This window comes from Chionomys nivalis, chromosome 5 (genome assembly GCF_950005125.1).
Source record: "Chionomys nivalis chromosome 5, mChiNiv1.1, whole genome shotgun sequence".
In the NCBI taxonomy this organism is placed as follows: domain Eukaryota; kingdom Metazoa; phylum Chordata; class Mammalia; order Rodentia; family Cricetidae; genus Chionomys; species Chionomys nivalis.
This window is the reverse complement of record NC_080090.1, coordinates 81,660,328-81,676,172: the sequence shown is the minus strand read 5'-3', so window position 1 is coordinate 81,676,172 and position 15,845 is coordinate 81,660,328.

Sequence of the window (15,845 nt, the reverse complement as noted above, 5' to 3'; positions counted from 1 at the left end):
GGACGTGGAGGAGCCTTCCTTAAATAATGGCTCTGGGAATCTCTTGTCCAGACACAGTGCTGGGGCGGAGAGGGGGCAGAAGAAAATCCCAAGTCAGGGTAGTTCTACTTAAGGGTCGAATGATCAGGTTCCAGGAGTGCTTCTGCCTCAGCATCCACTGTACATGGTCCTTCTGGGAAGAACTGGTAGAGAGTGGTCCTCTTCAATGATGGATCCTTAAGCTACGGTGGCTGGAGATGGGAATTTCTTAGACATTCTTCTCTTCACAGAGTCTCTTCTGAAGGGATATTAATTGACAACCACATGGCATTCTTGACAAATCCCTTTCACTATATTGTTGAAAGTCATATTCATGTTTAGGATGCAGTTCCTCCATTATGCCTTTTAAGGGCGAGGCAGGTTAGGTCTGAGGATACGCAGGTCTGTTGTTGCGGTAGGTCTCATATGAGACTGGTTCTCATTGTTGTCAACTGTTCTTTATACATGTTCCCTAGACTCAGCAGATGGACTGAGCTATATAGGTTTTCACAGTTTAGTTGATGGTGTGGTCCAAATCCTCTTTTCTGATGCTTTGAACCCCGGGTCATAATAACTTTCCTTAGAACAGCTGCTGCACGTTCTCATTAGTGTTAGGTTGGTTCAGAAATAACTGCAGATTTTGTACTGTGAAATTTGTCCTTTGGCATTCCAATACATTTTAATAAATAAATGTGAATTTGTTACATCATTTTAATGCACATTGCCCACCTTATGATTTTCTGTTAGAGACTTGCTGCTGACTGTTTATATTTCTTTTATACTATGGGTGTGATGCTAGACAAAAGGCAAATTTGAGTAATTTTCCTATTTAGGTTCAAAATGTGTAGTCAGTCGGTACAGACAATCCAAAGTGACAATGCATTCAGCACAGGATCTGCTAGTGTAGGGAAAATGCGGTCACTGGTGGTTCAAGAAGTTTTTTGAAGATAATAAAAGCCTTGAAGAGGAGGGGTGAATGCCCGGCCATCAGAAGTTGACAATGGCCAATCTAGAGCAATCACTGAAGTCAGTCTTCTTATTGCTGCGTGAAAATTTAAGGACTCAATATGGACCACAACAGTTGTTCAGCTTTGTAGCAAACCAAATGGTGGAAAAGCTTCCTAAGTGGGTGCTCTGTGAAATGAAAATAAAGAAGTCATCTTGAACAACACTCCATTAGTCTATGCAATAACAACAAACTATTTCTTAATTGAATTGTGATACATGATTAAAAGTGGATTATATGAGGTAGCCAGCAATGACCAGCTCAGTAATTGGACCTCACAGGAGCTCCTGAGCAATTCCCAAAACCCAACTTTCGCCAATAAGTTAATGGTTCCTATTCTCATCAATGAAGATGTGGTTGGTCTTAGATTTAATGATTTATCATTCACCTTTCTGAAATTGCAGTTCCTTTTGCATTAACCTATTAGGCAAAGGAGCTCTAATCTCCAGTGTATCCAAGAGGATCACCTGCGCGCCTCACTTTGGTTCTGTAGTGAGTGAAATAGACACACACCTTGCTGATCAATAGTGAATGCCCTGTCTTGATTACCACTCTCTTTCCTTGAACAAGTCAAAAGTTCCTGAGGAGAAGTTACACTTTGTAGTTCAGTGTGAGACTTGGTATATTTTATGGAGTGTGTTTCACTGAAGACCAGGACTTCTAACCTAGAGCTTTGGGTCCATTGGTAACTCTTCCCAAGGAATGTGGCATGACATCACTCTGAGTTCTAACCCTTGATTTCCTAACTCACATATTCCTATAGAAAATAGGGGACTTCTGTTTTAGTTAGTTTTTTTTTTTCTGTGAGAAGATATCATGACCACAGCAACTCTTCTAAATGAAGACTTGCTTATAATTCAGAATTTCAGTCCTTTGTCATCATGGCAGGGAGCATGGCAGCATGCAGTGCTGGCTACATCTTGATCAGAAGGCAACAGGAAGTGAAGTCAGACAATGGGCGGTATCTCGAGCACAGAAAACTTCAAAACCTGCCTCCACAGTGACACACTTCCTCCAACAAGGTCATACCCCCTCTAACAAAGCCACACCTCCTAATAGTGACACTCCCTATGAGTTTATGGAGGCTAATTACATTCAAACTACCACATTTTCTAAGTCAGTATGTATAATTTGTATAATTTACTAAGGATTATATTGTTCAGTCAACCAGATGTAGCTCTTATAGGAGGATATAGTAATATTCTGCAGGACTCTAGGTGGTTCAGACTTCTGAAACATTTGCTAATGACAGAGGAGGGTAGATTGGCACAGCCTTTCCACTTAAGTATGAACTGCTGTGGAGTCTTCCCCAAATTAGTGGTTCTGTAAATACCTTGAGTGCTGTACATATGACAAAGCAGTGATGACCATGGTTGCCCCAGCAGCTGTAATTAAAGCTGCTATTTGGCTGGGCTAGAATAAGTCTAGAGTTAGTCTTTAAGTCATTTACTTTAACCTTTCTGGTCAATGTATCTGATGTCTATTGAAAATAGTATGGGTAAATGGGACTATAGGATAATAACATATTTTCTCTCTTCAATAGGCTCTAATTTCTGCTATCCCAACTGGGAAGAAACGAATTTTATTTATTCTCATGGTACTGTTTTGAGCTGTGAGGATTTTTCACTTCATCTTTCTTACTATGATTGCTCTGAACACAATGACATTGGTAAATAAGACTGGCATTACTTTCAGTTGGCCTGTAATAGTTGATTCTCTCATTCTCATATGAGAAAAGCCATATGTTGTCACATGTTTGCTCAGATTCTTACAAAAATTCAGTACAGCCTGGCTTGGCTGCCCTTGTATTAGAATACATATAATCCATAAATTTGATACTCGGGTTTTAGCTTTCTTTCTCCTAATGATGTCATAGCCACAGCAATACTCTCTGCTCACTGCAGAAGTCAGAGGTTACTTGCTGATGTTTTTTTTTCTCTTTGTGATTTTAACTTGTGTATTTCTGAATCCATGTTTAATTAGGTCATTGGCACATCTATGTTTCCAGAAGAATAAAGAGGTTTTGTTTCTGTAGAAAAACAGAATATACCTCCATCGCTTTCCCAACTTTAAATGAACAGTAGTTTTGCAAAAGCCAAAACCCAAACCAAACCAAATAAATAACAACAACAACAACAACAACAACAAAAATCCCCAAAACAACACAAAAGACCAAAACAACACAAAAGACTTTACTAAATGCTTTCTGTTTTAATTTGGATGATCTCTCTCTCTCTCTCTCTCTCTCTCTCTCTCTCTCTCTCTCTCTCTCTCTCTGTCTCTCTCTCACACACATACACACACACAATTTTCCAGTTGGTCACTTTATTACACTGGTCGAGGTTTTGTGACAGAAGCTCTCTGCCTATCCCAGGCTAGCCTCAGTGTCATGAATATCTTGTATCACCCTTCTCAGTGACAGGCTTAGCTTTGAGCTGCTACAACTGGTATCACTGCTTGAATTTCATATATTAAATTCACCTTAAATTCCCAGAATAAATCTCATTTGGTCATAACTGATCATTTTTTTATATATATAGTGAAATTCAAACTTGTAGACTCATTGTTGTTTCTCAGGACTTCCTTACTGTTTCACAGGGTAATTCTGTGCTCTTGACAGAATGGGAAATTTTTTGACTCTTTAGATTTCTAAAAGGATTTGTATTGAATGAGCATTGTTCTGTTCTTAAATATTTTGTGGTTTTCATCTCCATATGTCCATATCTTCTGCTGTGAATTGTCTTTTTAGATCCTTCATTCTTTTTAAAAGTGGGTTTTCATATTATAGTTCTTCCTATGTTTGAGACAAAATTCTTTTGTTATGTGTGTTGCTTCATATGTTTTTAAAAAGGCAAAGGTTTTATGTTTGGGAGATTTTTAAGTTACTGATTTGTTCTGTTACAGCTCATGATTTTCACACTAAGAACTCTCCATATAAATCAAGGGCAACATCATTTTAATCCAAATTTTCTTATTAACTTTTATAATTGTAGTTTTATATGAATGTCTACAATAAATTTGCAGTTTATTTTCATATAAGCCATTAATATTGGTTTATAACCATTTTTAGTATGGATGCCCAATTGTTTCAATATCATCTATTGGAGAGTTCTCATGTTCTCTCATTTTGTCTTTAAGCTTTTGACAAAGACAAAACTGATTGACCACATTTGCTAATATATTGTCTGGATTCTCTGTCCTATTCCAAAGATGAAGCTGTTTAGCTTCTCAAAATCACACTGCTTTGAATAACGTAGATTTCTAAAGTCAACTGGCATTTGTGGAGGGCTGTACTAACTTTCCCCACAGAGGGTAGTAAAAAGACCCAATCCAAGAAATGCTCTAACTTTTCTTGCATGTGGGCCTGCTGGGCACAGTCATCTGTACTTTGAATTCTTCCCTTTGATTTGAAGTTTTTGTTTCTCAGTGTAGAATTCTAGATCGGCAATTATTTTCTTCAATACCTTTAAAATATTACTTGACTGTTTGTGTGGCTATTTCTGATGTGAAACTTGCAATCATCCATCCTTTAATTCTTATACAATTAGGCCTTTCTTCTGATTTCTTTTTAGAGATTTCTCTTTTATGATAGGGCAACTTAGGAAATTTGATTTATACTGACTTTGCTGTACTTGCTTTTGTGTTTTTAGCTTTACGTAGCTACCAACATGGTTGCTGATCTTTGTGGTCAGTGGGATCATAATTTTTAACAAATATGGGAAGTATACTTTCTCAGAAAACCTTTCTAAATATAACATGAGTAAGAAGAAATTTTTGAGAAAATGAAAGTTAAAACAAAAGATATCCAAATTCATGGGGCCACTAGAGAGGGACTAAGTAAGACATTATATGATTGGATGCCTTTTAGAAAAGAATGTAGATCAAATTAATGACTTAAGATCTTATTTTTAAAAATTAAAAATAAGTGTGAATTATACACAAAATAAATAAAGAGAAGGATTTGATAAAAATCAAAATAGAAAGTAATGAAGTTTCCAACAAATAAAGATAACAGAAGATTTGAAAAATGTTTTTGCTTACTCTTTGAGAATGTCGTATCGCATATTTTCATCATGTTCATTCCTTTCCTCCAACTCCCAGATCCTCTCATACCTCTCTACCTCCCAACTTTATATCCATGGAGTCCAATAGAGTCCAGTTTGTATTGCCTAGTACACATAATTAATAACCTCCCTAATGCTGTGACCTTTTAATACAGTTTCTCATGATGTGGTGACCCCCCAACCATAAAATTACTTCTGTTGCTACTTTATAACTGAAATTTTTCTAATATTAAAAATCATAATACAAATATCTGATACATGATCCCCATGAAAGGGTCATTTGACTATAGTTTCTATAGTTTTTTTTCTCCAGCTCCCAAATAAACATATTTTTATTTATGGATGCCAGGCCTTAGTTTGACTTGTTTCTAGCCAGCTTTTCTAACGTCAATTAACCTATTTCTCTTCTTCTATGTTCTGTCTCTGGACTTTTTGCCTTTCTTTATTCTCTGTTTCTCTCTTTTCTTCTTGCTCCATGGCTGGCTACGAGGCTGGGTGGCTGGACCCTGCCGTTCTCCCTCCTTCTCTCACTTCTCCCTTGTCTCTGCTGTTATAGAGCCTAGATTTCTGCTATCTATTCTATTTGCCTGGCAACCCCACCTGTCTCTCCCTCCTTTCTATCTATTGACTGTTCAGCTCTCTATTAGACCAATCAGGTGTTTTAGACAGGCAAGTAACACAGCTTCACAGAGTTAAACAAACGAACATGAAAGAAGGCAACACATCTTGGCATCCTTAAGACAAATATCCCACAACATAAATAAATGTAACACATCTTAAGCTAATATTCCACAACATTTGACACCCCTCCCCTAAGGGTTGCAACCCACGGATTGAGAACTGCTGTCTTAGAGGGTCCTGTTGGCATATGAGATGGAGATTTTATGAGAACCATCTCGCATCCTTTTTCTTCTAATGCATCGCTCCAAATAGCAGCAGTTTAACAATCAGGACATCTCTTGCTTCCCATTTACCATTAGAGATGGAGATTCATTGTTAGGCAAGTAGTGAATGAGCCAGGTCCAAATACAAACATCATGTATTCAGTCGTCTGTAGACGATTCTGAGGCAGACTGGGCCGCAAGCGTTTTGTGAGTACTTTCACTGTTAAGTAGCAGGAAATCAATGTTTCTTCAACAGAAGAAAATCTGACCTCTAACAAAGCTTCAAGCATTTGATATGGGATTCTTGTTTCCCATCAGAGCTATTTTTCTATGGGCCAAAAAGAGCAGAGCCTTTAAACTTCCAAGTATGTTTTAGGAGGCCGCTTGTTTGTTCCCAGCTGCCCAGACTCAAAATAACCACTCAGAAACTATATTATTTAAATCACTTAAGCTATTGTTAGCTAGCTCTTATATCTTTGGTTAACCCATTTCTCTTAATATGTGTATCGTCATGCAGCTGTGGCTTACCGGCAAGATTTCATCCAGTATCTGTCTCTGGTGGGGCTACATGGCTTCTTTCTGACTCTGCCTACTCTCTCTATATATATATCTTTTAGCCTGGCTTTAATCTGTTAAGCCACTGGCCAAAAGCAGCTTGTTTTTATTGATTTTTATTGAGCTCTACATTTTTCTCTGCTTCCCTCCCTGCCTTTTCCCTCCCCTTCAACCCTCTCCCAAGGTCCCCATGCTCCCAATTTACTCAGGAGATTTTGTCTTTTTCTACTTCCCATGTAGATTAGATCTATGTATCTCTCTCTTAGGGTCCTCATTGTTATCTAGATTCTTTGGGATTGTGATTTGTGAGCTCATTTTCTTTGCTTTGTGTTTAAAAATTACTTATGAGTGAGTACATGTGATAATTGTCTTTCTGTGACTGGGTTACCTCACTCAAAATGATGTTTTCTAGGTCCATTCATTTGCTGCAAAATTCAAGCTGTTTTTTTTTTTCTGTGTCGTACTCTGCAGCTTCTTTATTAACCAATGGCAATAAAACATATTTTCACAGCATACATCACCTTCCACATCACAAGTGATTTGTGCCAGGTGTGTGGCTTGCTTTAGGAAGATTATGATGTCAGGTGAGTAGTTTTCTGCTGATCATTGACCTCCAAAGACTATCATTCCAATAATATGCAAAACCATGGCAGTCCAGGAAAGCTTGGCACTGGCAGGTGATTATCAATGTTTCTATGATGGTAAAGCCAAAATGATTGGTACAGTGAAAGACAAGGAGCTTAAAATCATGATTACTATTTGTTTCTTACTGAGTGATTTCTAAAACCTTGTATTTCATTTGTATTCTTCTCACTTATCTCCAGGATTTTCCAGTAATTATTAGTGAAAAGCCACATGACTGAGACTAGTACCCAAGGTCACACATTTACTATATGACCATCCAGGATTTAACGTTTTGCATTTGAATCCCATTTTGAACTGAAAATATGTTTGTTAACTTAGCAGGCAGTGAGGGTTTTCACTTTGGCCCAGTAATTCTATGTGGAAGAAATCTGGGAATGGATTCAGGTACCCATAGATAGACTGGGAGCAGACTAAGACAGAAGCCCAGGTAAGAGATGGTAGCAGTCTGAGCAAAGACAATGAGTATGGAGGCAGGAGGGCTGGACAGAGTAGAGAAAGTTTATAAAGTCAACTAATTAAATAGTTAAGGATAGATGATAGAATAAGAAGTCCGAGTGAGTAGGGGGATATACAAAATGATTCCACTATCTAGAGACAACTGTGAATGGCTAGGTTGCTAACAGCAACTATACTGCTAGAAATAATTATTTGTGCATATGTGTATCTTCCCCATCAGAGTGTGGGTGGACCCAACTGATCACTTCTTGATTCTGGCATATAGCACAGTATTTGGATATATCAATTTGTTAACTGAAATAGATTTTACTAATAGTAATCTAATTATCACTATCATAGCATGAAATTATTAGTTAAAATAAAATTATTAAAAATAATATTATCATAGAATATAACCACTTTGAAAATATATAATTTTTATTGATCTTCCAATATTTATCATTTCTCCTAGAATATCCAATTTAAATTTATTTTAAAAGAAAGGTATATTTTTGGAAGAAATTATATTCAAAGCAAGGACACATGAACTGAATTTGTTTGTGGGAACGTCTCTTGAGGTATTAACTAGGCAGTGGTCTAAGTTAATGTGGCAGGCAGATTTTGACACATTTATGTAGCAGAGTCTTAATTTAATGGGCTTTTCAGGATCTATCCCTGTCAGTGCCTTCTAAATAAAACAACTTTTAACTAGAGTCTCTTAAAATTTCAGTTGCTAAACCCTCAAGCTCCATCTGTCATAAAAAATTATGCTCTTTAGAGAGATGTTAATGTGCTTGTATTAGCCAAGCACCTAAATCTCTAATGGGATTTAATTCGGATAGACAGTCCTTGACTGACCGTGGCTTGACTTATTCATTTTTAATTTTACCTTTGTGCAAATGAGATGCATTTAGTTGAAATCATACTTCACATTTTGAGTTGTGATCGTTCCAGGCTCTAGGTATGTGATATCACAGACTCTCGGTGCTCAGCAACGCCAGCTAGCCACAGTTCCCCATCCATTTAGCTTGAGATTATTGAGCTACAATCTTATTTTAAGTCTAGCATCATTTGGGCATGCAATAAGCACATGGACATATAATTGGAGATTTAAACTAATCAGGAAACATTGTTCAGTCTTTTTTGCCCAGTCTCATGAAAGGAAACTAAGTAAGACAATTTTGAATGAGAAACTAAGATCCTTTTCAGTTGGAGTAAGATCCCGTTTGAATGATTACTCAGTGTTAGAATGGCCTAATTATTTATAGTGTCTTTTAGCCATATTCATATGCTGACATTTACTTACTAATATGATGGTATTAGGATGTATGCATTTGGGAAAGTAATTGGATCATGAGGATGGCGCCCTCATGAAAAGAATTAGCGCCTTTTAAGAATAGGTATATGGGATTTTTCTGTCATGCATTGAGAAGGTGCTGTCTATAAGAGATAGCAAAAGAATAAATAGGCCCTCCCAGACACTCACTCTTGGACTCTCCAAAACTATGAGAAATAAACCTCTTTATGAGCCTGCAAAGCATTTTGCTATAGCTGCCTAAATAGAGTATGATATTTGGTCATTTGTTATTGGGTAACACATGAGCCTCAATTTCTTGTTTATAAAATGAAGATAGTGGTACCTTACAGGATCATGTCCAGTGTATACCTGGTGTATAAAAGGTGGGCAGCAGTGGGAAGTTTCATTGTTGTTTATTATGATTATTAATTATCACCACCAATCTCATCAGCCTCCAGGCTTAAGGTCACATCTGCTTTGGGTTTTGTTTTTAACAGTCATTTCTCAGGTCTGTCTGTTAAAGAATGTGAATTATGTTCTAATTCTCATCTAAGTGTAATTGTAATAATAAGGCCAATATGTTGACCAAGGGTAATAGGAATGTATCCATGTTACCTGTAGACAATTCAAAATCTAACTCTTGACTCTCTCAGGAGATTGTCCAAGAAGTAGGAGAAAACCTTGCACTATAAATGCCCTTTGTACTTGCTGAAATCGAGTAGAAAATGGCCCAGTGGGGATTGCCAGCATCAGGGATGCCTTCCATTAGCACTGGGAGGTGAAAGTTGACTGTAATTAGCTGTAATTAGCCACTGATCTTTTAGGACAACCAGAAAATCTGTTCTTTCTTCCCTGAAGATATTACAAGGATGCTCAGAAAGATCAGAAATTTTTCGGCGGATAATCTTGGATCACAGAGTCCTTTAAAAGCAGCCGTTTTACTGTGGTCAGGTCTGATGTGGATGTCACAGGTCTGTATCTATTTTTGGCATATTTATTAAGACGTCTCATTGTCTCATGGGGAAGAAAGAGAGAGAACAAAGCATGAAGGAATTTTGCCAGTGATCCTACTGCACATTGTGTAAAACAATGAAACTAATTGAACTGAATGGCTTTGAGCCCTTGAAAGTCACAAAGTAACGAGGGTTGCTTGACAGCTAGTGAGCGATTATTTCCCATCCCACTGATTAATTTGGTCAATTAGTGGCAAATAGGAATGTCACAAGTGGAGAGGGTAATGCGAGCCATAAATGTAAGAGTAAAATTGAGGGCAACCTTGTCACAAAAAGGGTCTTCGGTGGCTAGCTCTGGCACTGACGGGGCCCTCAAGCTAATTCCCCGTTCTGTTTATTCTTCTCTAAGAGACTGAATCCTAAGTCAAAGGGACCTTTGATGAAATCCAAATGGACTTCTGGCAGCATTTTCTAAGGAAAATATGGGAAAGAAAATTAGTGTAGCATTTAAAACTTTTATTTCTAAGTGGAAGCATTTAGTTGTATCACGCAAGTAAGGTACATTCAATTCTGAACACCACAAATATGGAACACGCGTGTCTCCAATGACCAGCTGAGAACTGCTAATTCAAACACCAGGACAAGCCCTCTACGTATGAGCCAAATGGCTGCTGCAAGAAATTGCCTCAAAGTGGGTGATTCAAGACAACGGAAATTCATGATTTCATTGCTAGGGCGGCACTGGGTTGAAATCCATGCTTCAGTAGTATTAGTTCCTTCTGCTGGCTCTCAGAATGGGAGTCTGTTCCCTGTCCTCCCCACCCCCAGTGTCTGCTGGTGACCCACAACCCTTGGCAGTTATTGATATGCTGGTACTTCACTGTAACCTCTGTAGCCAACTTTCCTTTGTGTCTTTTTTGTGTGTCTTCTCCCTTCTCTTACCTTCAAAAGACCATTCTCATAGCATTGGGTGCCTATCTTAGTTCAGGATGATCTTATCTTGGCTCCTTGCACCCCCTTCCAAATAAGATCAAATTCCTAGTATCTGGGTGGTAGATATTTTGATTATTAGTTGTTAAACATTTATTGAATTTGTTCTTCTGTAAACAGAAACTGCTTGTTTGTTTCCCAGCTGCCCAGACCTGAATAATCACACAGAAACTATATTAATGACAACACTGTTTGATCAATAGCTTAGTCATATTTCTAGATAGCTCTTACATCTTAAATTAGCCCATTTCTGTTATTATTTTATGTTTTACCATGAGATTCATGGTTTGTTACCTCTTGCTTCAGGGGCAGCTACATGGCATCTGGTTTCTTTGGCAAGTACATGGTGTTCTATGACTTCACCTATTCTCTCTCTATATCTCTTCCAGCCTGACTATATTCTGCCCTGCTATAGGCTGAAGCAGCTTACTTTTAACCAATGATAATAAAACATATTCATAGAAAACAGAGGGGAATCCCACATCATTCTTTGGCAATATCATGTATTCTGATTACTGGAATTCCCCAATCTTTTCTTAACTTCCATCCACCCCATGAACCCTCCCACCACACAATTCCCATTTTTAAAGTTTTTCCTAGATTCATTGGGTTTAAGCAAGATCATTTGTATGACCATGGATCTGTAACTGTCCATTAAAGATTAGTGGATTATTAGTTGGTACCCAACTGAAGACAATGGCTGTTCCTTCCTGGAGTCTGTCAGTATCAATTACTTCAGCAAAGCAGGGTAGAGCCCCATGTGTTCCTCCATGATCCGTGACAGACTACTGATAGGCTCAGTATTGTATAGGTCCATTGTAGAGACCTGTAAAGCCATGATTAAGTTGGCTGCACAATGCCCAGAAAATAGAATTTCATATCCCTTTCCCCTATCTTCTGGTTGAAAAATATTTTTTATTATTTCTTTGAGAATTTTGTACCCAGTGTTTTGGCTGTACTCTCTCCCTGTCTCAATACTTCCTCAGATCTATACCCCTTCCCTTCCCTACTCACCGAACTTTTTTTTTCCATATCTACCCACCAAATCCAATTTGTGCCGCCAGTATATTCTTGGATGTGTGGCCATCCACTGGAGCATGGTCAACTTACCAGGGACAGTCTTCTTAAGCAATTTTCGGTTGTAAAGAGTTCCTTAGCAAGGCCTGTGCCTTTGTGACCTCCTTCCTTCTCCATGCTGGAGCTTAATCTGCTCTGAGCTTGCACAGGCTTTGTGCATGCTGCCCAAAATGCTGTAGGTTCATATGTGCAGCCTCCCTGCTATGTCTGGAAGACAGTATTTTCTTATTGTCATCTACAACCTCTGGCTTTTCTACTCTTCCCCCTCTTCCAGAGTGCTCCTTGAGATCTGGGAAGAGTTGTGATATAGATGTCCCATTTAGAGCTGAGAATTCTGTAGTCTGTTATTCTCTGTACTGGAGCAGTTGTGGGTCTCTGTGTTAATCACCATCTACTACAAATAGGAGCTTCTCTGATGAGGGTTGAGATATGCATTACTTTAAGAGTATAATGATACCTCATTGAGAGTCATTTACTGCTTTGAACATCTGGCAGAATAATAGTAGTCGGTTCTGGCATATGGTCTATAGCCTGTCTAGCTACTGGTTCTTGGTATACAATGTTGCCAAGTATGGGTTTCATACTTGGAAAGGGACTAATATCTAGTCAAAAAGTTGTTGGTCATTCCAAAGTTGTTTATAGCATCCTTGTACAAGAGGGCTAGTTATTATTTTAACTCCCAGGGCTCATAATTGAGTAAGTATCATCAATTACTTTTCTATCTCAGATACTGTATATAACACCTTCCAGTACTATGAAAACTAGTCAGTAGGGATTTAGATTTTAGGTCAGTACTAGCCTTCCATATCCATATTTTATTAGTCAGGTATGTGGTGTTTTCAGCAATAGGGTGTTACTGTCAAGTTCTAGTGGGTAGCCAAGAGCAATGGTAGTAGTTTGTAATGTTTAGGCATTTATGAGACTTCACTGGCTAAACATTTTGAAAGAGGTAATGAATTCTCAATATTTAATTCATTAACCTATGTCATTTTAGGGGCACTATATAGGGTAGTTCCATTTTATTTTAGCATATATATGTTTAGCACTTGCGCATATGCACACACATACACACACACACAGACCAAAAACAAAACCACAAACTCACAAATAGGAGCTTCTACATTAGTAGATAGGTTTCCATATGGATTTTAAAAAGACCTTACATGTTCTTTATCTTGTATTCCTTCCTCTATGCTGTCCTTTTGGCTTCCACCCCAATTTAGCCCCATCTTTTAATCTCCCTTTAAGCCTTTATAGCAATGAATTCTATCTCCTCCTCCCTTGAAAGATCCCGGCCCCCATCACCAGTGTCTCAGTAATTTCCTGATCTCTATGGACAGTGAAACACATGTATCTGAAGCTTCAAAGTCAGCAACCAGAAATGAGAGAAGACATTTGATGCTTGTCTTTGTGGGTCTGAGTTACCTTTCTCCAGAATGATTATTTTCAGTCCCATCCATTTGCTTGTGAACTTCATAGTTTTTTCTTAATGTTTGATTAACATTCTATTCTGTAACTATTCCATATACTCATTATCAATTCACCAGATGATGTAGGTCTGGCTGTTTCCATTACTTGCCTATTGTAAAGAAAGCAGCAATACACATGGACGAGCAAGTGTCTCGACAGTAGAGTCCTTTGAGTGTCTTCCCAAGAGTGGGCTGGCTGGGTAGTGTCATGTACTGATTTTTAGCTTTTGGAGGCACCCCAACACTGATTTCCAGAGCGGTTGTACCAGGTGCTCTGTCACCACAGTCCTGGCCTTCTCCCCAGCATTTATCATCTTTTCATCGGCATCTGTGTTTTTTTTAAATATTTATTTATTTATTATGTATACAATATTCTGTCTGTGTGTCTGCCTGCAGGCCAGAAGAGGGCATCAGATCTCATTTCAGATGGTTGTGAGCCATCACGTGGTTGCCGGGAATTGAACTCAGGACCTCTGGAAGAACAGGCAATGCTCTTAACCGCGGAACCAACTTTCCAGCCCTGGCATCTGTGTTTGAACTGCTTGCCGTGTCTTCTGCCTTGCACACTCCAGAGGTATCGTGTGCCTCTCTTCTTCTGTCACATCTTCTAGCATTAGTGGGGACAGAGGTGCACTTTCTCCACTTAGTGTTATGTTTATGCTTACATTATATGGACTATGAAGGAGGATTAATAATTTTTGAGGGACCAGTTATTTGAAGATATAATTTGAGATCACTGTCCTACAGGAACTACACATTGTAATTATTTTGGATATGTTTACTACCTTCCTTAGCCATTGAGTACCATGGGGAGAGAAGTAGATTTTGTTTCTCTAGTGAGAGCTAAGTACATACTTTAGTAGATTAGTGTATTCACACATAAGTAGAGGAAGATACTAATTGTCACTGATGATTATTTTGGGACATTCTGATACTTTATATAGTAATTTATGACTATTTTTGATTTATGGTTTTTATATTTAGTGACATAACTTATACAATACTTTAAAACAGCACTAAGTCAATATTCTAATGTAAGTTATATATTAGAATCACAAATAAATAGTTGAGAAAATAGTTATGAAGGAGTCACTCCTAACATCTCTTCAGAAGTGACACCAACAGTTTGCCTTCAGACAATCTAAAAATCGATCTCTTTCTGAAAATCTAAAAAAAGAAAAAAGATTGCTTCAGTGAGAAGGGTGTTGTTTTGCCTTTTCAGTGTTTTCTGACTCGACAGCATGACACAGTATATATATTACACCAGTGTGCTTATTGTCAACTTCCAATCTTTCTGTCCTGTCCTTGTGCGTTGTTGTAGATGGAATGCAGCCCAGCCTGTAAATGTGGGCTGAGGCAATGGGCCCTGTATTTGGTGATAAATGCAAGGGCACTCAAGACATGCCTCAGGTTGACATGTAATACCTAATTCAGAGTTTCATTATCATTAAAAGAAAAGAGGTATGAGGTAGCGACTAGGAAAAGGAAAGGTAATTCATAGTACAGATGGTGTCCGGGGCTTTCAAATGTCCTGCGCTACGCAGCAAGGCCAGCCTTTGACTGCAGCATCCTTCATGGCTACACACATTGACTTTGACATTTCCCTTTGACGGATGCATGGCCTAGGCTGGTGACTACACTCTTTTTCATCTGTTTGGCTGAAGCACATAGTCAGTTTTCCATTTTTATGTTCCATACTTTATTAAGAGGATCTCTGCTGATGCCCATTTACAGAGGAAATTAGCTGAATAGGAAAGAAATCAGCTTTCCCTCATGCGGAGCAATGAAATCATAATCTCAGAAATCTAAGACACATGTCTGTGCTGCTCTCATCAAGAGGCTAACAGCCTCTGAAATATGACGTGGCTCATGCACTGTTCTCAGGGGCCTCCAATTCCATGCCTGGAAATACTTACGACCTAAATTACGCTATGTATTAAAGGCAGATGAAATTTCCCCTTCATGTAACGCACATTTTGAAACATTTGATCTCTAAAACATTTTAAAGAGATTTATTTATATTTATTTTATGATTCTTTGCCTGCATGTATGTAACTGTGCCACTTTCAAACCATACCCTCAGAGGTTGAAAGAGGGTATCAGGTCCCCCAGAGCTGTAATTACATATAGTTTTGAGTCACCATGTGGATTCTGGGAACTGAATCCTGTCTCTTTCAAAGGCAGCACATATTCTTCAACACTGAGCCATCTCTCCAGTCCCTAAACATCTATTCTTTTTAAAATTAGTTTTTTTTAACCTTTCTCCCTCCTTCTTCTGTATTAAAATAACAGTAAGGATACCTGGAAAAGTCATAAGGAATTACAGTATTAAACAATCTATTAAAAAACCTATAATACATATAATTCTGTGCATATATATATAATGAAGTATATATATAATGAAATTTTCTCATCTGAGTTGACAGTCAAAGACTACCTAACAAAAACTCCA